General features: G+C 38.0%; 1 long non-coding RNA gene across 1 annotated transcript; it reads right to left on the reverse strand.

Annotated features, from left to right (window-relative positions):
* Positions 1–566: 566 nt before the first annotated feature.
* LOC112770060 (uncharacterized) lies at positions 567–1431 on the reverse strand. Its single transcript, XR_011876443.1, has 3 exons — positions 1146–1431; positions 718–778; positions 567–609 (listed from the first exon to the last, which is right to left on the reverse strand). It is a non-coding gene; the product is annotated as an uncharacterized lncRNA (long non-coding RNA).
* Between the last annotated feature and the right edge of the window lie 24923 nt (positions 1432–26354).

Here is a 26354-nt window from a genome sequence, read left to right on the forward strand (position 1 = left end):
TGTTGTTGTTATTATTGTTATTTAGATAACCATTCTTCTAGAGGATTCATTGAAACATTCAGTTACTCTTTAGCATATGTTAGGTAATTTAGGCAGCACATACATATAATTAATTTTATTTCTTCTTGTGGTCTAAATAAAAATAAAGTGGAATTAGCCCCTGCTATATTTCTATCTAATCTTATAATCTTCATATACAAATACTGATATATTATAGTTTTAGATGGAAATAAATTTGCTACAGAGAATGCTAAATGTGGCAGAAGATTAGGCATTCATGATGAGTTTTGCTAACTTCATATCCCTAAGAAAAAATCAAAAACAATTGAAGGTCTTTTATATAAAATTGAGTTCTGATGAAGTTTCAGAACAGAACCCATGACCAAAATAAAAGTTTTGTTACCTTAAATAACAGACTAACCTAAGCCCCAGGTTCATTTCACAAGTACGCAGTCCAAATTCAAACTAAAACAGAAACTCAATCAACATTCAACACTCATCTTGTTCTGGGTATTTTTGTACCACTTTCCACAGCCAACAAAAATACCCAACAGCTGGTGAGTGGCGATTTTGGGGCTTCCTGGTGACTTGCGAGATAAGAGACTACAACTAAGAGCAACACCAAAGACATTTTAGCAGCAGAATAAATGAAATTCTAAGATAAAGTTGTGCTGGAGGTACTTAAATTCAATGGAAGATGTAAAGCTCACTGCTCACCAAAGAATCAACAATCTGTTCCATTGTGTCATGGCAAAAGCATTTATCTACAATTTCAATCCTGAAGAAAATGAAACGTAGAAAAAAGGGCTATCTTAAACTGTGAATCAGAATATAAGAAACAAAGTTAGTAAAGAGAGCATCTAAACAGCTATAGGAATTTTTCATTTTCAGAGAACTAGTTTCCAAATCAAAATCAGAACAACATTAGACATGTATCTTCTCAACACACTCTTGCAGACTACAGCATACACATATCAACATGTTCTACCTTACTATCGTAAAATCAAGAAGAGGCACAACCAGTCACACATTTAATCTACAACCAAAATCCATTACATATGAAGCATTCAACTATTCGTAACAATCCAGTAAACTTTTCAGGCATTCAAAGTTTAAAATATTTAATTTAATAAAATATTCCCTACCTCGATGTCACAACTCGTGAAAATCACTAAACACAGCAGCTCCATCAGTGGTTCCAATACCAGCTCCCATGAGAGCAGCAGTAGTGATTCTGGGCAGCTCCAGTGCTGGTTCCCGGCGGCTGAGGACTCTGGCAACTTGCAGAACCTAGAGGCGAGGCAGAACAGAGCTGTTTTCCTCAAATCCCAAGTAGCAGCTTCCCTGTTTCCTTTTCCATTCACGTTCCTCTCCATGGCGACGGTGAAACAATGGCGGCACGCAGCGGCTCTCCATCCTCCACGTGACCTTTTCTCCTTACAGACGCAACAACGAGGCTGGCACCATCAATCAACAACGACAAATGCTCCTTGCGACTTTATGGATGGCGATGGGATTGAATGGCGGCATAGCCAGGATGCAACGGCGGTGGCTCCCTTTCCCTGGCCCCTGGCTCATGCGTAGTTCTTTCTCTCCGCAACATGAAAGTGACGGAAATGGAAGCTTCTGTGACAAAAACGCACGTGACGGCGACTGCAGCGGCTCAGCGACCCCTCGACGGCTCCTTCTCCTTTCTCTCATGATGATGGCGACCACTCAACGGAGGCGACGACGCAGTGGCGTTGCGGGGTTGGCGCGGCTTCTCTTCACCGTCCCTCACTCTCCCTTTGTGGACTCTCTTTCTCCTTCGGGCTTGGCAACGACGGCGACGGCGGCACCTAACCCGTCGGCGCCGTCCTCTTCTCCTTCCTCCTCTCTTGTCTCTGTGTGTGTATGTGTTACGCTTATGAGTGGGGGGTTGTGTGCTCAGTGAGGGGGTGTTTAGGGTTTTGGAATTTGGAAATTAGGGTTTTTTATTTAATTTGGGAATTTAGAGTTAGGAATGAGAGATTTTATAAAAGGATATAGATAAAATACATATTTTGATAAAAATGGGTGAATAAAAATATAGAATAATAATTTTAAAATCTAATATACTATATTAAAATTATTTAAAAATATTATTTATCAATTTATTGCTGAATTCAAATAATTATTTCTAACAAAAAATATATATTTGTTATAACAAAATAATTATTTATAATAAAAATATATAATATTTATTATAAATTTATTTTAATTTTATTTTTTCAAAAATAATATTTGCTATATATTTGATATATAATAATCAATAATAGATATATAATATTTATTTTAAAATTATTTTAATTTCATTTTTTTATATGAATATTTATTTTATATTTATAATAAAAATATATAATATTTATTATAAATTTATTTTAGTTTTATGTGTTCATGTAGAACAGAAGTGTTTGTCAAGCACGCGTTCATAAGTGAGAATAGTGATGAGTGTCACATAATCATCACATTCATCATGTTCTTGTGTGCAAATGAATATCTTAGAATAAGAATAAGCTTGAGTTGAATAGAAAAACAATAGTACTTTGCATTAATTCATGAGGAACAGCAGAGCTCCACACCTTAATCTATGGTGTGTAGAAACTCTACAATTGAAAATACATAAGTGATGAAGGTTCAGGAATAGCCGAATGGCCAGCCCCCTAAACGTGATCTCAGAACATAAAATTAGTCAAAGACTAACCAGAGATGTGAAATAAATCACTAAAAGTAGTTTTTATACTAAACTAGTAGCTAGGGTTACATAAGATAAGTAAATGATGTAGAAATCCAATTTTGGGCCCACTTGGTATGTGCTTGGGTTGAGCATTGAGCTTTCATTTGTAGAGACTCTTTTTGGAGTTAAACACTAGGTTGTAGCCTGTTTCTGGCGTTTAACTCCAGAATAGGGCAGGGAGTTGGCATTTGAACGCCAGTTTGCATCGTCAAAACTCGTGCAAAGTATGGACTATTATATATTGCTGGAAAGCCCTGGATGTCTACTTTATAACACAATTGAGAGCGCGCCAATTGGGGTTTTGTAGCTCCAGAAAATCAACTTCGAGTGCAGGGAGGTCAGAATCCAACAGCATCTGCAGTCCTTCTTCAGCCTCTGAATTAGATTTTTGCTCAAGTCCCTCAATTTCAGCCAGAAATTACCTGAAATCACAGAAAAATACACAAACTCATAGTAAAGTCCAGAAATGTGATTTTTATTTAAAAACTAATAAAAATATACTAAAAACTAACTAAATCATACTAAAAACTATGTAAAAATAATGCCAAAAAGCATATAAATTATCCGCTCATCAGCATTGACTTCATGGGTCCATTTCCAAACTCTAATAGTTACCTTTATATACTGTTAGCTGTAGATTATGTTTCTAAATGGATAGAAGCAATTCCTACCCGTACTGATGATGCTAACACTGTTGTTTCCTTTGTTAGAAACCATATTATTTGTCGCTTTGGATCACCACGAGCAATCGTGAGTGATCAAGGCACTCACTTTTGTAACAGGAGACTAACAGGATTACTGAAGAAGCATGAGATTGTTCACAAAGTAGCAACAGCTTATCATCCCCTGACCAATGGACAAGCAGAAGTATCTAATAAAGAAATTAAACGTATTCTGGAGAAGATAGTAAAGCCCCATAGGAAGGACTGGAGTGCCAGGCTACAAGATGCACTATGGGCATATAGAACAGTGTACAAGACACCCATTGGAATGAGCTCCTTCCACTTAGTGTACGGAAAGGCTTGCCACCTTCCAGTAGAGGTGGAACACAAGGCTTTCTTGGCTGTGAGGGAGTGCAACATGAATTTTGAAGAAGCTGGTGCTGAAAGGAAGCTGCAACTAGGAGAATTGGAGAATCTTCGCCTAGAAGCATATGACAACTCCAGGCGATACAAAGAGAAGATGAAGGTTGTCCATGACAAGCACATAAAAAGGAGAGAATTCAGACCAAGGGAGTTAGTTCTTTTCTATAACTCCAGACTGAGGCTTATGCCAGGAAAACTAAGATCAAGATGGGGAGGTCCCTACAGAGTGGAAAAGGCAGAGCCATACGGAGTTTTTCACCTGCGTCATCCTTCTAGCTCCAAATTCATTAAGGTCAATGGACATCGCCTAAAGCTCTATCACGGTGAGAAGATTAAGGATCACAAAGAACTAGAAGTCTTCCTCTTGGAAGACCCACCAACAGAAGCAAAATGAGCCTGAAGACTGTCCAACTTAAGGACGTAAAAGCAAAGTGCTAGGTGAGAGACAACCCACCATGGTATGATTGTTCTATTTCAGTCTTAGTTTAATTTTACTTTCTGTTAATGACTCTTCTCATATTCTCTGCATATAGCCTGCATCTGCATTTGCATTCTGCATATATATATATATATAAAGCACGCGACGCGCAAGCATCGCTGACGTGTCCGCATGCCTGGAGTATAACTGGAGGCGTGCCTTAGGCACAAGCATGCCCACGTGTCTGCGTCATTTGAAAAATAGCCTCCCACACATGCACGTCGCCCATGCGCACGCGTGACCCTGCGAAATCGACGTAAAAAGGTATATGGCAGAGAGTTATGATGGAGTGGGGCTGGAATAGTGCTGGAAGCACAAGCCCTATCACGCGAACGCGTGCCCCACGCGTCCGTGTCATTTTTCAAAAAGAGGCCATTCACGCGTGCGCGTCACCCACGCGCACGCGTCACCTAGAATTTTTGCAATATGCGAACGAAACAGAGAGTTGCACGTGCACGAGGCTGCACTCACGCCAATAGCATAAATCAGATCACGCGTGCGTGTCACCCACACGTCCACGTCATCTGAAAATCACGCCCTCCACGCGAACGAGTACTCCACGCGTCCGCGTCGCAAGCGACACACAGCTTATCCAAATCAGCGCCAGATATCTTATCTTTTCTTCCCCAATCCTATCTTTCCTTTTCCTTTTTATTTCTTTCTTCTTCCTTCTTTCTTCTTCATTCCTTTTCAATTTTTTACTTCCCCCCTCTTTTTCACATCCATTATCATGGTTCTTTTCTTTTTTCTTCCCTTTTTACTTTTTCTATAATTATTATTATTATTTTATTTATGTTTTCTTTTTCTTTCTTTTTACTTTTTACATCCTTCTAATTGGTGTTAAAAATTTAATTGGGTGATTATTTTCTTCTATATTTTTCTTGTAGATCATTGAGGAATTATTTGACAATTAATATTACTTCTTAAGGGTTGCTTGCATGTTCAAATTCAATACTTTTAATAACATATTTACCATGCATGCTAAGTGTTTGTGAAAAAGCCCATTTGGCATTGTGCATTATTTTTAAATTATTCCATTCTTCTACTCTAATGCCTGTTTTTCACAAAACCATTTTTTATATATTATTGATTGAATATAATTGTTAATACAAACAGGTTGTTAGTTTAACAGACTTGATAATCAAATTGGGCATTTAATGCTTGATTTATGCTACTCATGCCTTTGCCAGCATGCCAATAAACATCTTGCATCTACTTGCTACAACATGCACTTGCTATATTTCCATTGATGAACTTTTCACATGGATTCGCGACCATGTGTTAACGACATCCTTCTTTACCGTGCATTGATTATCACTTGTACCATCCTCTTCCTTGCTCTAACCCTTAGTTTTAAAGTTACTTACTTTTTCCCTTTTCAGGATGGCCACCGAGAAAGGTAAAGAGAAAGCGACTCCCAAACAACCAGCAAGGAAAGGAACAAAAAGAGCACTAGCTGTAGAGCCATCTTCAACAGCAGTAAAGCCCTCAACAAAGCGAATCAAGATGATCATCAAGGTCGATGAAAAAGAAAAGGCCTTTCCAGCAAAGGACACTGCGCGGTTCACTAACCGCTACTGTGAGCAGATGTTCCCCATCCTGGCTGAAAGGAACTATAACAATGAGTACCTACTCATCCTCCCGACCCACATTGTTGAATTTGTTAAGCCCCGCATTGAGCGAAGACAATGGAGATTCCTACGGAGACAGCCACGGCAGGTTAACCTTTCATGGGTAGTTGAATTCTACTCTAATTTTCACATGTCAACCATGCAGTCTGTCTATGTCCGTCAAGAGCAAGTCCCCATAATTGAAGAGGCCATTCAACGAGCTTTAGATCTTTTCCCTGCTCTAGAAGGATTGGACGCATTCCAAAAAGCCTCATTGAAACGCTAGACATACCAATTTGACTGGGACGCCGTTCTCAGAGTTATAGCACAACCTGGCAGCAGATGGATCTATGGATACCACCGATCTCAACCTAAGAGCATATTGGCTTCAGCACTCACCTTGGAGGCTCGAGTATGGGCACAGATCATGTCCCTTTACGTTTTTTTGAGCACTCACGAGTCCTCCTTCACTGCAGACATGGTTGTTTTACTCTAGTGTATCCTTACAGACCAGTACCTCAATTTACCAAGACACATTCGGCATGCTATGGGACACGTACAAATTGCAGGAAACCTACCTTTTCCCGTCTTGGTTTCGGATCTAGTCTCAGCAGCCGGAGTCTCCTACAAAGCTGGGGACACCAAGGCCATGATTTCGCGGGATGATCAGTACATCCCTAACGGGAAGTATATCAGACCTCCAGCAGCCACTATCAACTGGAGCACAGAACCAGCAGAAGATATCCTTTCTCCTTCCACATCACAAGCACCTTCAACAAACCAACTGCTCCATCAGATAATTGAGAAATTGGACCGGCTTGACCGGAAAGGAAAGGAAAGGGAGTGTCGTAACAAGCGCAGATTTACATACCTCAAAGAGCTACTTATTGGTAACCACCCACCTGAAGAAAACCCAGACACCCCGGACTCCACTTCATTTACAAGCATAGGGAGTCATGATGGTCCCGATTATGGAGATGCTGCTACTAGCCCCCCTCTGTTCCTAATTGATGGCACCGAGGACGGTGCCAAGCTTTAAGTGTAGGGGGGTCGGTCAGTACCTGACTTCCGGAGGTAATTTCTCTTCATTAACACCAATAGAATAGGATATTTATTTTTTTTCTTTTGTTTAGGATAGGATAAATTGCATAGTAATAGGTAATTGCATGCATGTTCTATTTGGTTGAAAAATAATATGTTTCTTTTTAAGACCCTATTTCTAAAAAAAATTTCACTAATTTAAATCAGAACTTTTCTTTAAAACTTGTTGGAAGTTGTATTTGGAACATAAAAGATAGCCAAGAACACACAACCTGTGAGATTTGAGCTTAATTACATGTTTACATTATTTAACCATAATATTTTATTCTTGTGTGTTTTCTTCTCTATGATTGTAATCTTTACTTTGTTGCATCCTATATGTCCAATATTTAATGTGTTATATGCATGCATATGATTGAGGCCATTATTTGACTATTAACTCACTTATCCCAAATAGCCTACCCTTCCATTTACCTTTGTTAGCCACTTTGAGCCTTTTAAATCCCATTTGTTCTATATTTTACCACATCACTAACCTTAAGCAGAAAAACAAGTAATACCCCAAATTGAATCTTTGGTTAGCTTAAGATAGAGATTGTGTGTCAATCAAGTGTGGAAAAATTGTGGAAACATGGGTTAACAAGGGAATATGTTATGTTCTTACAAATTGATAAAATATTGGGAATTTGGGTACCTACTCATGTGAAACTAGAAAAATTCAAAATCCATGTGCATTGGCAATGTTATGTTTATTTTTATGCTTCAAAAAAATCCAAAAATATTCAAGTAATTAAGTAATTAAATAAATAAATAAGGAAACAAAATTACCCTAGTTCTAATGTTAAATTTAATGAAAAATCAATGCATATGTGATACAAAGTTAAGAGAAAAGTTGATGCATGAGTAAGTAATACAAAAGTGGGAAAATTTTGGGTAGCTAGGCATAATTTAAGAAGATTATAGAGTATGTATAGGTAAGAGCTTAGGTTAATCAAGGATTCAATTTATAGCTCACTTAGCCATATATATACCTTCACCTTTACCTTGGCCCCATTACAACCTTAAAAAGACCTCATGATGTTTGCATTGGTACATTAAATACTTGTTGATTGGTTAGGTGAAGAACAAGCTTTAGAAAGCATGATTAGAGAAGAGTAGAGTGATTACCCTATACACTAGAGTGACTAGAGTGCATATACACCATTAGTGAGGGTTCAATGCTTAATTCTATGTTCCTTGCTTTCATGAGATGTCTTCCTACAAGTTTAATTGTTTTTACTGTATAAATTTTAATTAGTGATATTTGATTTATATTTGTCTTGAAGAACTTATTTACTTTTAACCAAGTAGGCAAAATCATTTTAACATATAGTTGCATTCATATACATAGGTTGCATTGCATTACATGAGTCTTACTTTTCCCTACTCATTTATTTTATCTCCTTGAGCTCAGCATGAGGACATGCTAATGTTTAAGTGTGGGGAGGTTGATAAACCACTATTTTATGGTTTATCTCATGTTTAATTGAGTGATTTTTATCAAGCCTTTACCCACTTATTCATATGATTTGCATGATTTTATAATCCCTTCCTAGTATTGTTTTATGATTGAAAACTTGCTTCCTAGAGATCTTTAATTAGTATATTTTAATCCTCCTTTATACCATTCGATGCCGTGATCCGTGTGTTAAGTGTTTCAGGCTTCATAGGGCAGGAATGGCTTAGAAGACGGAGAGGAAGCTTGCAAAAATGGAAGGAACACAAGAAACTAAGGAGATGACCAGTGAGCACCGACGTGCACGCATGGCTCACACGAGCGCACGGAATGGAGAAAATCGCAGCGACACGTGCGCGTGCCTGACACGTACGCGTGGATTGGAGTCTGTACAAAAGACGCGCACGCGTGGACGACGCGTAAACGTGACAAGGAAAAATGCCAAATGACGCGCACGCGTAACCTGCGCGATCTGCAAAATTAACAGAAAACACTGGGGGCGATTTCGAGCCGTGTTTTGACCTAGTTTTCGGCCCATAAACACAGAATAAAGCCAGGAAACAAGCAGAGACTCGACACAGAGAGATACACATTTACACATTCTCATTAGGATAGTTTTTAGGTTTTTAGATCTGAATCTAGAGAGGAATTACTCTTCCTCTAGGTTCTCTTTACATTCCTAGTTTATTGCTTTTGCTTTCGGATATTGAAGAGTTATCACCTCCGTTGAAGATACTATTCTAGTTTGTTTCCTTACTTACTCTTTTATTTATTCCATATTCTTAATTCTTGTTTAGAGTGGTAATTGGATTATTTTCATGGATTGTTAATGCAAAGGATTACTTTTATCTTTAATTAATTTTTAAAGCTTTATTTTATTTAATTTATCATGTCTTCTTCTTATATTCTTATGAACGTTACATTCATGTCAATGGAGTAAACTCTCCACTTGACATGGGGTTGATTAGGAGGAGACACTTGAGTTGGAATGCTCAAGTGCTTAGTTAAATTGGAAGTTGTTGGCTAATTCTATATTTACTAACGCTAGACCTTCCCAATGGGGAGGACTAGGATTTGTGAATAAGAGTTAGCTCAATCACTTGACTTTCCTTTATTTAGTAAGGGTTAACTACGTGAAAACAACAACCTTTTTGATACTACACTTAAGAGATCCCAACAAGGATAGAACTTCCAATTAATCATTCCCCCAGTCAAGGCTTTTTATTTTGAATAATATAAATTCCTTTTAATTTTCATTGCACTAATTTACAATTATTTATTTTCTGTTAATCAATTCTCAAAACTCTTGGAAAACTTCTGATTAATAAATTAGCACCATTTCTAGCAACTCGTTGGGAGACGACCTGGGACTCATACTCCTAGTATTTTTATTCTAAACCTTTTTTGTGACAACCTTTCTAAATTGATGAGGCGAATTTCTGCTGATTAAGAGCTATACTCGCAATGCTATTCTATTATATTATAATCTCTTAATTGGTCTAACTTCTGCCGCTCGTCAGTTTTTGGCACCGTTGCCGGGGAGTTGCAATTGTGTGCTAAATTATTAATTAGTGTACATATTTTTATTTTATTTGTGTATTTTATTTTACTTTATTACCATGAGTTATATGTTTCTTTCATTGAATGACGCGTTTGTTGCCTGATCTGAGCTTAGCCGCATTTGATCCTGAAATTGAAAGAACTATTTCACGTATTAGGCGAGCTCGACATTGGTTAGCCTCAGAGAGTGGTGAAGTGATTGTTATCGACTCACCAGTCTCATCTGAGGGTGAATCTGAACCGCCATCTGAGATTGAAACAAGCTCCTTTACTACTGATTCAGTTGATTCACATGCAGATAACATGGCAGCACCTAGGAGGATTACTCTCCAGGAAGCTGGAGCCCCAGATTTTACACTGCAGCCATATCAAGTGCATCATCCAACTCTAGCTGCAGATTTTAAGCTGAAGACTGTATTAATCAACTTGATGCCCAAGTTTCATGGCTTACCTGCTCAGGAGCCCATTAAGCACCTCAGGGATTTTTAGACAGCCTGTTCTACTGTTAGGCGTCATGGTGCGAATGAAACTTCTATTCTTTTAACTGCCTTCCCATTTTCTCTTGATGAAAAGGCAAGGGAGTGGTACTACTCCCAACCTAAAGCAACTATTACTAATTGGGATACGCTCAGGAGAGAATTCTTGGAAAAATACTTTCCAGCTGAAGTTACAGACTGACTGAGGAAAAAGATCTCCTGCATTGTTCAAGGAGAATCAGAGGCTCTTTATGAGTATTGGGAGCGCTTTAAGAACCTTTTGGACGCATGCCCCCATCACATGATTGATAGGCTAGTGTTGATCAGCTACTTCACTGAAGGCATGAAGCCTAGGGATAAAACTACATTAGATGGTGCTAGTAATGGTTCTCTAAAAAAGTACAAGACTACAGATGAAGCATGGCAACTGATCAGAGACTTAGCTGAGTCTACCAGGAATCACAAGCACAGGAGCAGCCACTCAAAAGCTATTGCAGAAGTTTCCTCTAGCACTGAGACTACTGCTATTACACAGAGTATATATGAAATGACCAACCTACTGAAGCAAATGCAGTTGAACCAACAACAACAAGCTCAGCCTTTCCCACCACAACAAAACCAACAGTTAGTTCGCCAAGGAGTATGCAGAATCTATGTTTATTATAGTCATTATACTGATGAATACCCGCAGCTCCAACAAGAATACAACACTGTGGCAGCTACTCATAACTTCTATGACAGCCCAAATCAAGGATACAATCAACAAGGTGGCAACTACAACCAAGGTGGGAACTACAACCAAGGATGGCAGGACAACTCCAACCAAGGTTGGAGAGATAACTCCAACCATGGCTAGAGGGACAACTATAACAGAGGAGGCAGAGACAACAATAGAAACCAGAGGTGGAACAACAACAACAGACAGCAGAATCAGAACCAACCTTACAGAGCTCCTTACCTAAGACAGTCACAAGGACCCTAGCATAACCAACAACAAGTCCCACAGATCACTTATGCTACTTCCTCATCAAATGACGAGATGCTTCGTTCTCTTGCACAAGGACAACAGGACATGTAGACTACACTGAACTCTACTTTAAATGGTCTGAACGCCACTTTACATGCTCCCAGTACTCATAAAGAGTTTCTGATTCTCCTTGAACAATGTAGGAAATCTCTTTCCTCAGTCTGTCTGTAACTTCAGCTGGAAAGTATTTTTCCAAAAATTCTCTCCTGAGCGTATCCCAGTTGGTAAAAGTTACTTCAGGTTGGGAGTAGTACCACTCCCTCACCTTTCCCTCAAGAGAAAATGGGAAGGCAGTTAACAGAATAGAAGTTTCATTTGCACCATGACGCTTAGCAGTAGAACAAGCTGTCTAAAAATCCGTGAGGTGCTTGATAGGCTCCTGAGCAGGTAAGCCATAAAACTTAGGCATCAAGTTAATCAATGCAGTCTTCAGCTCAAAATCTGCAGCCAGAGTTGGATGATGCACTTGATACGACTACAGTGTAAAATCTGGGGCTCCGGCTTCCTGGAGAGTAATCCTCCTAGGTGCTGCCATGTTATTTGCACATGAATCAACTGAATCAGTAGTAAAGGAGCTTGTTTCTCTCTCAGATGGCGGTTCAAATTCGCCCTCAGATGAGACTGGTGAATTGATAACAATCACTTCACCACCCTCTGAGGCTACCCTGCACCGAGCTCGCCTAATACGTGAAAGAGTTCTTTCAATTTCAGGATCAAATGCAGCTAAGCTCGGATTAGGCAGTGAACGCGTCATTCAATGAAAGAAACATATAGCTCATGGTAATAAAATAAAAATAAAATATGCAATTAAAAATAAAAATATGTACACTAATTAATAATTTAGCACACAATTGTAACTCCCCAGCAACGGCGCTAAAAACTGACGAGCGGCAGAAGTTAGACCAATTAAGAGATTATAATATAATAGAATAGCGTTGCGAGTATAGCTCTTAACCAGCAAAAATTCGCCTCATCAATTTAGAAAGGTTGTCACAAAAAGTTTAGAATAAAAATACTGGGAGTATGAGTCCCAGGTCGTCTCCCAACGAGTTGCTAGAAAGGGTGCTAATTTATTAATCAGGAGTTTTCCGAGAATTTTGAGAGTTGAATAACAGAAAATAAACAATTGTAATTTAGTGCAATGAAAATTAAAAGAGATTTATAATATTCTAAATAAAAAGCCTTGACTGGGAGAATGATTAATCGGAAGTTCTATCCTTGTTGGGATCTCTTAAGTGTAGTATCATAAAGGTTGTTGTTTTCACTTAGTTAACCCTTACTAAATAAAGGAAAGTCAAGTGATTGAGCTAACTCTTATTCGCAAATCCTAGTCCTCTCCCTTGGGAAGGTCTAGCGTTAGTAAATACAGAACTAGCCAACAACTTCCAATTTAACCATCACTTAAGCCTTCCAACTCAAGTGTCTCTTTTTAATCAACCCCCATGTCAAGTAGGGAATCTACTCCATTGACATGGATATAACGCTTGTAGAAATATAAAAAGAAGACATGATAATTTAAATAAAATATAGATTCAAAATTAATTAAAAGTAAAAGTAATCCATTGCATTAACAATCCATGAAAATAATCCAATTACCACTCTAAACAAGAATTAAGCATATGGAATAAATAAAAGAGTAAGTAAGGAAACAAACTAGAATAGTATCTTCAACGGAGGTAATGACTCTTCAGTATCCAAAAGCAAAAGCAATAAACTAGGAATGTAAAGAAAAACTAGAGAAAGAGTAATTCTCTCTCTAGATTCAGATCTAAAAACCTAAAAACTATCCTAATGAGAATATGTGAATGCGTATGGCTCTGTATGTGTCGAGTCTCTACATGTTCCCTGGCTTTATTCTGTGTTTCTGGACCGAAAACTGGGTCAAAACATGGCCCGAAATTGCCCCCAGTATTTTCTGTTAATTTTGCAGATCGCGCAGGTCATGCGTACGCATCAGTCACGCGTGCGCGTCATTTGGCGAATTTCCTTTTCACGCGTACCTGTCGTCCATGCATGCGCATCATCTTGCAGAACTCCATTCCACGTGTACGCGTCAGGCACGTGCACGCGTCGCTGCAATTTCCTCCATTCCGCGCGCTCGCGTGAACCATGCGCGCGCGTCGGTGCTCGCTGGTCATCTCCTTAGTTTCTTGTGTTCCTTCCATTTTTGCAAGCTTCCTCTCCATTTTAAGCCATTCCTGCCCTATAAAGCCTGAAACACTTAACACACGGATCATGACATCGAATGGTATAAAGGAGAATTAAAATATACTAATCAAAGATCTCTAGGAAGCAAGTTTTCAATCATAAAACAATACTAGGAAGGGATTATAAAATCATGCACATCATATGAATAAGTGGGTGAAGACTTGATAAAAACCACTCAATTAAACACAAGATAAACCATAAAATAGTGGTTTATTAGCGCACACCTCTTGATTCCCCTTCTGTCTGGAGCAGTCGCACACTTTGTGCGAGCGCACAGCTTCCCTTTTTCACTAAGTGTGCGTACGCACACACACCTGTGCGTACGTACAAGTGCTGTTTTGGCAATATTTTCATTGCACTTTGAATTAAGCCCTAACGCACTTTTTTTTTATTGCATCGCATTTTTGTTTTAGTAATTATATTAGTTTTAGTTAAAATTTTTGTGATTAAATAAGTTGTAAGTATTTGCTTGTTGATTGATTGGGTTGCTTGTTGATTGAATTTCATCAATGTACTTATACCTTGCCTTAAATTACTATCACCTAATTGGATTTGCACATGTACATTTTGCACATATTAATTTAGTTTATTGAATTGAGTTGCTTGTTCATCATGGATTTTAAATTAATATAATCACATCACAAGGTCCTTGTTTCTTGTTAATGCTTTGCATTTGTTTGAGTTGACTTGGCTTAATTCTTATCAAGTTTGTCACCTTTTTGTAACAAACACCTTAACCATGTGATTATTTGATTTTTCCTAAGGATGAATAAGTAATTTTCTTTTCATCATTGCATTGGTTATTATTTGTTGTGCTATTTTATATTAATTTTGCTCCTTCACTTGCACACCTTCAATATCCAATATTTCCTAAATTCAATTCACTCTTGTTGCAATTGCCTAAGCTTGCTTGTGTTTAATTGATGCTCATCTCTTAGTTGTATCTTAGACACATTTAATTAAGGAACTTATTATTAATTTTTGATTGTGTGGATGCCATTTTAACTGGCCGCTGTGTGTATTCTAACCGCGCGTATAATTGGAATACACACATGGCTCATCTTTTCATCATACCACACCACTATTCAAACCTCCTCAATTAGATGCTTATGTGCTTCTTCCTTTGCCTTTTGTGTGCTACTTACCCTATGATTTCTGGTTATACTTTATTCCTTCTTTTTGAGGATGAGACATAAAGGCAAAGAGCCGGTAGAGGAGGAGGACACCGATGATGACGATGCTGAGAATGCATTGGACTTGGCAAATTCCACACAACCCAAGCCCCCGCATCCGCCAGCGGAAGGTGGAAAAACTTAGAGACATTCTCCCCGGATCGTGTTCAAGCACGGAGGACCGTGAAATCGCTTAAGTGTGGGGGAGGATTCACCATCTTTGGGACGTAAACGTTCTTTTCCGAACACTTTGCACTTTATTTTTTGTTTCTTTCTTTTATGTTTCTTGTAGATATTTAGAGTGATTTTGATTGTTGCATTGCACTTTCTTCTAGTATATATATATATATATATATATATATATATATATACATCTTAGTTCATCTATAGTCATTGCATTATGCATTTTTGCATGGTATATATGTTATAGATAGAAGTTGTGATTGGATGATGTGAATAGTATAATGCCTAGTTCAATTTTGTCCTAATTGTTCATGTTAATTTTCGGTTGTTGAAAATTAGGAAAAGAACTAGAAAATTTGAAATATGTGCATCCATCACATCATACATACATATAGAAAATAATTTTGGTGAAAAACAACAAAAATTTCCAAGATTTTTGTTTTAGGGCATTCTGAATTGATTTGAAAAATTGCTTTTAAACTTGCTGAAATGATTTTTATGGAACATAGAAGAGAGATAGAACAAAATACCTTGTGAGTCTCTGAGCTTTAATGAGTGGTTAGACATTATAACCACAATTTTTGTTCATCATGTGCTATATCTCTTCTATGATTGTGATCTTGGTTTTGCTTGATTCTTTATTTCCGATGTTTGATGTCTTGAATGCATTTAGCATGATTAAGGCCATTTTTGAATTAAACTCACTCACCCATATGGACTTACCCTTGCATCTACCTTTGTTAACCCCTTTTGAGCTTTTTAACCCTCTTTGTTCTAATTGTTAGCACATCACAACCCTAAGCGAAAAACTATAAATAACCTTGAATTGCATCCTTGATTTGCTTAGGTTAAGGTGTGTGTTTCATATAAGTGTGGGGGTAATCTTTGAAAAATATTGGTAGTGAATGAAAATATTTGCTTTGGGTATTCATTGAAAAATTGGAAAAATTGGTGCACATTCATATATCAATTTACTTTAACCATATGTATTTTTCATAGAAAAAGAAAAAGAGATAGAAAAAAAATGAAATGAAAAAAAATATAGTAATAAGATGGGACAAAAGTTATCCCAAAGAAAAAAAATGAAAAAGAATTGCATATGTGTTTTGAATAGAAACTAAGGCATGAATGTGTGTGAAAAAAAGTAATGGGTGGCTAGAATGCATTTTTGTTAGTTGATTGATATAGGTTGAGTTGGAAACTTAAACTAATCAAAGATTCAATCTCTTAGTCCACTTAGCTATATATTCATCTTACCCTTACCCCAACCCCATTACAACCTTCTAAAGACCTCATGATACTTGCATACATGCATCAAATACTTGTTGATTGTTAGATGAAAAGCAATTTCTTAAAAGCATGATTAGAGGAGACTTGAGTGATTAAAACCCTAAACACCAAGTGATGAGAGTGTATACATATCTAGTGAGGGTTCGATCACTTAATTCTATTTCTCCACACCACTTATCTTGTATTCTTGCAAGTTACTTCATTTTCATGAGTTGAATCAATTCTTTAGACTTGGATTGCATTGGATTTTTTCTTTGCTTAAGCCCTATATGCTCATCTGCTTGCTTGGAGATTTGATTGTTTGTCTTCACCAAATCAATAGGAACTATAGATAGATAGATATATATAGATAGTATGTAGCATAGTTGCATGCATGTCCGTAGCTACTTTGAATAAGTTGCTTACACTTTTACCCTTCTCCTTTGATTGTGATTAGCATAAGGACATGCTATTGTTTAAGTGTGGGGGAATTGATGAATCCATATTTGACGATATATTTTGATTTGATTTGAGTGAATTTCATCATATAAACCCACATTTACTCATGTAAATAGCATACTTTTGTGTTTTCTCTCTAGATTGTGCCTAAATATGAAAACATGCATTTTTTATGCTTAAATTAGAGATTTTAATCTCGCTTTTATGCCATTCGATGCCATGACATGTTTGTTGAGTGATTTTAGATCCTAGAGGAAAGTTTGGCAAGGCAAAAGTGGAAGGAAGCATGTATAAAGGGAGAAAACATGAAGAAAACAAAAGAGAAGCACACAGTCATGTGTGCGTACGCACAACACCCTGTGCATACGCACAAGTGCAAATTCAGTGAAGTGTGCGTGCGTACGCACAGGTACCAGTACGTGACTTCATTAAAGAGTCATGTGACTCACGTTTGGAGAGGCTTTTTGGCCCATTTCTGATAGCTTGGAGGCATATTTGAAGGGGGAAGCAACACCATATCACACCATTACATACCATACTTCATAGGATACATTTTAGGAGTAGTTTTAAGGTAGTTTAGGTTAGTTTTCTCTCAAATTTCCTTAGGGTTCTTAGTTAGGGTTTGTAGTATTTTATACTTCAAGTTTGATTTGGGATTATAGCAATTTCATCGTAAGTATTTCTTTAATTTCTTTTCTATTATACTACTTGTTCTACACTTTCTTATGTTTTACTTTGCTTTGTCAATATATATATGATGTTGCAATTTTGAGTTTGAGTTAATGAATTCGATGTTTGATGCTTATTATATGTTTGTTTGAGTTGTTTTTATTGATTTTGATCATTTGTGGTTCATAGTTTTCATCATTTTCCTAGTTTTGCCATGTTTTATGATTATGCCCACTATGTGTTTGATGAAATGCCAATTTTGATTATGGGGTAATTTCCACCCCTTGACTTGGGAAAATGAGTATATGGATTATTACTAGAGTTATAATGTCCAACATTTAGTGATAATTATTGGGTTGTTAGTTGTTATTGTTTCCACTATCGCTAGCTTTTAACTAAGGTAATTAGTAAGTTAGCTAGGATTTGTGGATTAATAACAATCATGCTTACTTGACCTACCCTTAGATGTTAAGGGTTGACTAAGTGAGATTAATCCATCATAATTATCATAGTTGTAGTTATGGAAAGGAAGGGACTCCATAACTCATCCCAAGTCAAGGTTCCGTTTATGTTTTGAGCCACTTTTCCATCAATTTTGAGTCTTACTTGTTTATACTACATACATAGTTCTTTAATTCTTTCATTACTTTATTAATTACAATTTTGTCTTGTTCTTTTATCTCTTTATTTTTTTATTTCAATCATTGAAAAACCCCTTTGCTCTCACAACCAAAATTGTGTGCTCTTAGCATTAGTTCCTAGGGAAGACGACCCGAGGTTTGATTACTCTCGGTTAATTAAACTTTGATTGAGCATTACTTGTTGGTTGAGAACTATACTTGCAACGAGGTTATTTCTCTTTTACCGAGAAAAGATTCTTAGCCGACGGTTTTGCTCACATCAAGTTTTTGGTGCCGTTGCCGGGGAGTTAGTGCAAATGAGTGCCATGATTTTAGTTGTTGTAAATATGTGAATAGTGTGAATAGATACTTTTTGGGTTGTTTTTGCTATTAATTAGGATTTTGTTTATTTTGTTACTTGATGTCTTTTGTTTTTATTTTCTATTTTCTCTATGAATAATCACCCTCTTGGTTTGGAGTTTGGTTGTGATCATTTTGTAGGGTGTGATAACTTTAATTTTGGATTGCAATATGGTATTGGAGCATCAATTTTGGAAGGAGCAACCGCTCCTATACTACAATGAGCAAAACATTCCCCAATATGCACACCCAAATCAAGGATATGGTGGGTTTCACAATGATTATATACTTCCACCACCATATCCCTATAGCCCTGATGATCTGATTTTCTGTCGATAAAGAATTTTTATAAAAATAATTGCATTGTAAGTATAGTTTCTAAACCAACAGAGAATCCTTTCGTACAAAAACTTTGGTTGTCACAAGTAACAAAACCCAATAAATTTATAACCGAAGTATTTAAACCTCGGGTCGTCTTCTCAAGGAATTGCAGGGAGGTATGATTTATTATTGGTTATGGAAAAGGTAGAATTTTGGGTTTTTGAAATAGGGAACAAGTAATTTAAATGTCAAGAAAAATAAATTAATAATTATAAAATCTCTTGGCAAGGTATAAGAACTGGAAATCCTATCCCAGTTATCCTTATCAGGTGTGATGAGAATTGGATTTTGCTCCCACTTAGTTAACCTTACTAAATAAAAGAAAGTCAAGTGGACCAATCAATTTGATCCTCAAGTCCTAGTCAACTCCTGTGGAAAGACTAGCTTTAGAGCGATCCAAATCAATCAGCAATTCCTAATTTTCAATCAACTGCTGAGTCTGATAACTCAAGTGTTACCAATTACTTCACCAAAACCAAAAGGAGAAAAATCTAATTTAAATTGAAAGCATCATAAATAGAATAAAATAATCATAAATCTGAAATACTTTAAATTATATTAAATAGAATATTTAAATCTGACATGAAAAGATTCATAAGCCAATTTTGCAACATAAATAATTAACAAGTAAAAGCATTAGAGTATCTAAAAGTAATAGAGTAAATAAAAGTAGAAGAGAAACATAAATTAAAGGAACATTGAACCTGGAATGAAGAGAAGTAGCCTAATCATAATAGAAATCTTAAATCCTAAGAGAGAGGAGAGAGCCTCTCTCTCTAAAAACCACATCTAAAACCTAAAATTATGAATATGAAAGTTCTATATGTTGTTGTATGAATGAATGGATTCTCCCACTTTATAGCCTCTAATCTGTGTTTTCTGGGCCAAAAATTGGGTCAAAAATAGCCCAGAAATCGCTCCCAGCAATTTTTGGTACGTACAGGTTGCTGCAAAGTCACGAGGAAGCGTTGTGCACGTGTTAGCGTGGATTGCGTTTTTGCCAGGTCACGTGTCCGCGTGATCCACGCGTTCGCGTCATCTGGCTTTGGGGCAGCTATGGCAAATTATATATCATTGCGAAGCCTCGGATGTTAGCTTTTCAACGCAATGAAAACCGCATCATTTGGACCTCTGTAGCTCAAGTTATGGTCGATTTAGTACCAGAAGGTCAGGCTAGACAGCTTTAGCAGTTCCTTCAGTTTCTTGTATTCCTTCCAGTTTTGCATGCTTCCTTTCCATCCTCTAAGCCATTCCTGCCCTGTAATCTCTGAAAACACTTAACACACATATCACGGCATCGAATGGTAATAAGAGAGGATTATTAATTAGTAATTTTAAGACCAAAGAAGCATATTTTCAATCATAGCACAAAATCAGGAAGGAGAATGTAAAACCATGCAAATTGTATGAGTAAGTGAGCAAAAAATTGATAAAAACTACTCAATTGAGCACAATATAAAGCATAAAATAGTGATTTATCAAGTCCATACCCCCAACATAACCCTCAATCACCACATTTTTAACTACCCCACCAATACCATCATCCACCTTCTTACATACCACCTCAAAACACCTACTAACATGAATCACCTCCTACATATATAACCTTTTGCCCAAACAATGAAACCCCTTTTTCATCACAATGTGAAGTTATCCAACCCTTGACCCAAGAACCACAAGACCTTCAAGCTTTTCTCCAAGATCAAGAAGGATTTCGAAAGACGCAAGGGCAATTCGTAGCTACCATAGCCGAAGCGGTGAACTGCTTGGTTCTTTTAAGCTCGTCCGATCAAGGCACCTCTCTTGGAGGATGTGAAGGAGAAATTGAAGAGCATAGAGAAGAGGAGAGCATGGAATGTCAAGTGGATGAAGAGGAGCTAAGGTATGAAGTGCAACAAGAGGAGCAAGGTGAGATAAGTGCACCGGAGGAGAGAAATGGAGAATTGAGGGAGATTGATCAAGATGAGGATTCCATCATTGATGATTTTCTGTCCTCCTTAGTCAATCCCTTTAATGATCCTAATGAGCCTCTTCTCATTGAGTTTGAGAAAGACATGGAGGTAGACTTCTCACAACCTCCTTGTTATGATGTGAGTGATGGGGAAGAGGATGAAGAGGTTGGTGAGGAAGGAGTTAACAACCAAGAGCACATTGAGTGGGTGACAATTTCATCTAGGAGCTTCATTGGCCCCCATCAGTATGCTCTCTTGGACACGGACTACCAACTTAAAATCTTTCTTAGGTTGGTACATGGTGGAGTGAATCCAAGGTTCTTCAAGATAATCAATTCAAGAATTGGAGTTCAAGTAGGATGTCAAGCATAATTGGGTGATTCCCGGAGAGTGTTGAGGTGATATGGTGCACGAAATTGTGATTGTTCATTCCTTGGTAATAGCGCCAAAAACATATTACGCACGTTCATAATCTTAGTTCTTTGTCACAACTTCGCACAACTAACCAGCAAGTGAACTAGGTCGTCCAAGTAATAAACCTTACGTGAGTAAGGGTCGATTCCACGGAGATTGTCGGCTTGAAGCAAGCTATGGTCACCTTGTAAATCTCAGTCAGGCGGATTCAAATGGTTATAGAGTTTTAATAATTAAAAGATAAATAAAACGTAAAATAAAGATAGAGATACTTATGTAATTCATTGGTGAGAATTTCAGATAAGCATATGGAGATGCTTAGTTCCTTCTGAATCTCTACTTTCCTACTGCCTTCATCCAATCCTTCATACTCCTTTCCATGGCAAGTTGTATGTTGGACATCACCATTGTCAATGGCTACATCCCGTCCTCTCAGTGAAAATGGTCCAAATGCGCTGTCACCGCACGGCTAATCATCTGTCGGTTCTCGATCATGCTGGAATTGGATTCAGTAATCCTTTTGCGTCTGTCACTACGCCCAGCACTTGCGAGTTTGAAGCTCGTCACAGCCATCCCTTCCCAGATCCTACTCAGAATTTCACAGACAAGGTTTAGACTTTTTGGATCTCAAGAATGGCCGCCAAAAATTCTAGCCTATACCACGAAGACTCTGATCGTAGATCAGGAGGCTAAGAGATATGCATTCAAGCTTGTTTACATGTAGAACGGAAGTGTTTGTCAGGCACGCGTTCATGAGTGAGAATGATGATGAGCGTCACATAATCATCACATTCATCATGTTCTTTTGTGCAAATGAATATCTTAGAATAAGAATAAGCATGAATTGAATAGAAAAACAATAGTACTTTGCATTAATACTCGAGGAACAACAGAGCTCCACACCTTAATCTATGGTGTGTAGAAACTCCACCGTTGAAAATACATAAGAACAAGGTCTAGGTATGGCCAAATGGCCAGCCTCCCCAAATGGAATATGAATACGAAAATAGGGAAAAAGACCCCTAGTACAATAGTAAAAAGTTCTATTTATGCTAAACTAGTTACTAGGGTTACATAATTAAGTAAATGATGCAGAAATTCACTTCCGGGCCCACTTGATGTGTGCTTGGGCTGATCATTGAAGCTTTCATGTGTAGAGGTCTTCCTTGGAGTTGAACGCTAGTTTGTAACTTGTTTCTGGCGTTTAACTCTGCTTTGCAACTTGTTTCTGGCGTTTAACGCCAAAATAAGGCAGAAAGTTGGCGTTAAACGCCAGTTTGAGTCATCTAAACTTGGAAAAAGTATAGACTATTATATATTTCTGGAAAGCCCTGGATGTGTACTTTCCAACGCAATTGAGAGAGCGCCATTTGGACTCCTGTAACTCCAGAAAATCCACTTTGAGGGCAGGGAGGTCAGAATCCAACAGCATCTGCAGTCCTTCTTCAGCCTCTGAATCTGATTTTTGCTCAAGTCCCTCAATTTCAGCCAGAAATTACCTGAAATCACAGAAAAATACACAAACTCATAGTAAAGTACAGAAATATGATTTTTATTTAAAAACTAATAAAAATATATTAAAAACTAACTAAATCATACTAAATACTATGTAAAAACAATGTCAAAAAGCTTATAAATTATCCGCTCATCATGATACAAGGGTAAATTGAGAGCTTGTCCATCCGGCTTGGAGCATAGAGATCAACAAGAGGGAGAACGAGAAACTAGGACATGGGATCCCGGAGGAGCCTTAAAGTGCAAGCTTGGATGGAGGTTCAAGGAGGAGTGGAAACACAAGCCACCCTAACAAGAGTCTCCACAACAAGTCCAACTTAAGAACTGTAAACTAAAGTGCTAGGTGGGAGACACCCCATCATGGTAACATCTTTCTTACCCTTTTTCTTTGTTTATAGTCTTGGTTTTTTGTATTTTTGCTTGTCTTGGTTAGTTTAGGAGTAGTTTAATTGTGAGTTTAGTAGGTTAATTTTAGTATGGATCATGATTTTGTGATGTTTTGAATGTTTTGGGGTTGAATTTTGTTGAGCTAAGGTTTAATACCTTAGAATTTTGAAGAAATGTTTTGGAAAAAATAGGGCATGTGCGCACACACACCTTTGTGTGCACGCACAGGACAACAAAATTTCACCTTCTATGCATATGCACCCACCTGTGCGTACACACACAAGCCATTATGCTCCCTGTTCGCAGCGCCAGCACAGCGTGTGCGTGGGCGCTCCCCTGTTTTCCTATGCCTTGTGCGTACGCACCACCTTGTGCGTATGCACGCATCCCCTTATTCACACCCTTTGTGCGAGTACACAGAGCTGTGTGCACACACACATACATACACTCCCCCTGTTGCGAGCGTTGGCACAGCCTGTGTGTATGAAACCCTTTTCTTTTCACTCTTGTCTGCGCGCAAGGACCTGTGTGCGTATACACATATGATCCTTACCAGAAAAAAAAAGAGTGTTCTGTGCGTGCACACAGACTTGTGCGTGCACACACCTCTTGATTCCCCTTCTGTCCGAAGCAGTCGCACACTTTGTGCGAGCGCACAGGTTCCCTTTTTAACTAAGTGTGCATACGCACACACACACCTGTGCATACGTACAGGTGCTGTTTTGGGCAATATTTTCATTGCACTTTGAATTAAGCCCTAACGCACTTTCCGCCCCCTCCATCCATCTCTTCTCTCCCTTTTACGTTATTTTCTACTTGTTTTACTTAATTTTCATTGCATCGCATTTCTGTTTTAGTAATTATATTAGTTTTAGTTTAAGTGTTTGTGATTAAATAAGTTGTAAGTGTTTGCTTGTTGATTGATTGGGTTGCTTGTTGATTGAATTTCATCAATGCACTTATACCTTGCCTTAAATTACTATCACCTAATTGGATTTGCACATGTACATTTTGCGCATATTAGGTGCAAATTTTTATAAGTGCACATGGAATTTAGTTTATTGAATTGAGTTGCCTGTTTATCATTGATTTTAAATTAATATAATCACATCACAAGGTCCTTGTTTCTTGTTAATGCTTTGCATTTGATTGATTTGACTTGGCTTAATGCTTATCAAGTTTGTCACCTTTTTGTAACAAACATCTTAACCATGTGATTATTTGATTTTTTCTAAGGATGAATAAGTAATTTTCTTTTCATCATTGCATTGGTTATTGTTTGTTGTGCTATTTTATATCAATTTTGCTCTTTCACTTGCACACCTTCAATATCCAATATTTCCTAAATTTAATTCACTCTTGTTGCAATTGCCTAAGCTTGCTTGTGTTTAATTGATGCTCATCTCTTAGTTGCATCTTAGACACATTTAATTGAGGAACTTATTATTAATTTTTGATTGTGTGGATGCCATTTTATCCGGCCGCTGTGTGTATTCTAACCACGCGTATAATTGGAAAACACACATGGATCATCTTTTCATCATACCACACTTCTATGCAAACTTCCTCAATCAAATGCTTATGTACTTCTTCCTTTGCCTTTTTTGTGCTACTTACCCTATGATTCCTGATTATACTTTATTCCTTCTTTTTGAGGATGAGACATAAAGACAAGGAGTCGGTAGAGGAGGAGGACACCGACGATGAAGACGCCGAGAATGCATTGGACTTGGCGAATTCCACACAACCCAAGCCCCCGCATCCGCCAGCGGAAGCTGGAGGAACTTAGAGACATTCCCCGCGGATCGTGTTCATGCACGGAGGACCATGCAATCGCTTAAGTGTGGGGGAGGATTCACCATTTTTGGGGCGTAAACTTTCTTTTCCGAACACTTTGCACTTTATTTTTTGTTTCTTTCTATTATGTTTCTTGTAGATTGATGAGCGGATATTTTATACGCTTTTTGGGGATAATTTCATATAGTTTTGAGTATGTTTTAGTTAGTTTTTAGTTTATTTCCAGTAGTTTTTAGGAAAAATTCATGTTTCTGGACTTTACTATGAGTTGTGTGTTTTTCTGTAATTTCAGGTATTTTTCTGGCTGAAATTGAAGGAGCTGAGCAAAAATCTGATTCAGGCTGAAAAAGGACTGCTGATGCTGTTGGATTCTGACCTCCCTGCACTCAAAGTGGATTTTCTGGAGCTACAGAACTCGAAATGGCGTGCTTCCAATTGCGTTGGAAATTAGACATCCAGGGCTTTCCAGCAATATATAATAGTCCATACTTTGCACAAGAATTGACGACGTAAACTGGCGTTCAACGCCAGCCTTCTGCCCAAATCTGGCGTCCAGCGCCAGAAAAGGATCAAAAACTGGAGTTGAACGCCCAAACTGGCACAAAAACTGGCGTTCAACTCCACAAATGGCCTCTGCACGTGAATTGCTTAAAGTCTCAGCCCCAGCACACACCAAGTGGGCCCCAGCACACCAAGTGGGCCCCAGAAGTGGATCTCTGCATCATCCATCATAGTCCACTCATATTTTGTAACCCTAGGCTACTGGTTTAGTATTTAAACAACTTTTAGAGACTTATTTTGGATCTCATGACATTTCAGATCTAAACTTTGTATTCTCTGACGGCATGAGTCTCTAAACCCCATTGTTGGGGGTGAGGAGCTCTGCTGTGTCTCGATGAATTAATGCAAGTATTTCTGTTTTCCATTCAAACACGCTTGTTCCTATCTAAGATGTTCATTCGCGCTTAACTGTGATGGAGGTGATGAGCTGTGACACTCATCACCTTCCTCAAATCATGAACGTGTGCCTGACAACCACCTCCGTTCTATATCCGATTGAATGAGTATCTCTTAGATTCTTTAATCAGAATCTCCGTGGTATAAGCTAGAACTGATGGCAGCATTCATGAGAATCTGGAAAGTCTAAACCTTGTCTGTGGTATTCCGAGTAAGATTCAAGGATTGAATGACTGTGACGAGCTTCAAACTCCTGAAGGCTGGGCGTTAGTGACAGATGCAAAAGGATAGTAAATCCTATTCCAACCGGATCGAGAACCAACCGGTGATTAGCCGTGCTGTGACAGAGCGCGTGAGCGTAGTTTTCACTGGAAGGATGGAAGGTAGCCATTGACAACGGTGATCCACCAACACACAGCTTGCCATAGGAGGACGTGCGTGCGTGAATCAGAAGACAGAGGAAAGCAGAGATTCAGAAGACAAA

The sequence above is a fragment of the Arachis hypogaea genome, chromosome 18 (assembly GCF_003086295.3).
Source record: "Arachis hypogaea cultivar Tifrunner chromosome 18, arahy.Tifrunner.gnm2.J5K5, whole genome shotgun sequence".
NCBI lineage: Eukaryota > Viridiplantae > Streptophyta > Magnoliopsida > Fabales > Fabaceae > Arachis > Arachis hypogaea.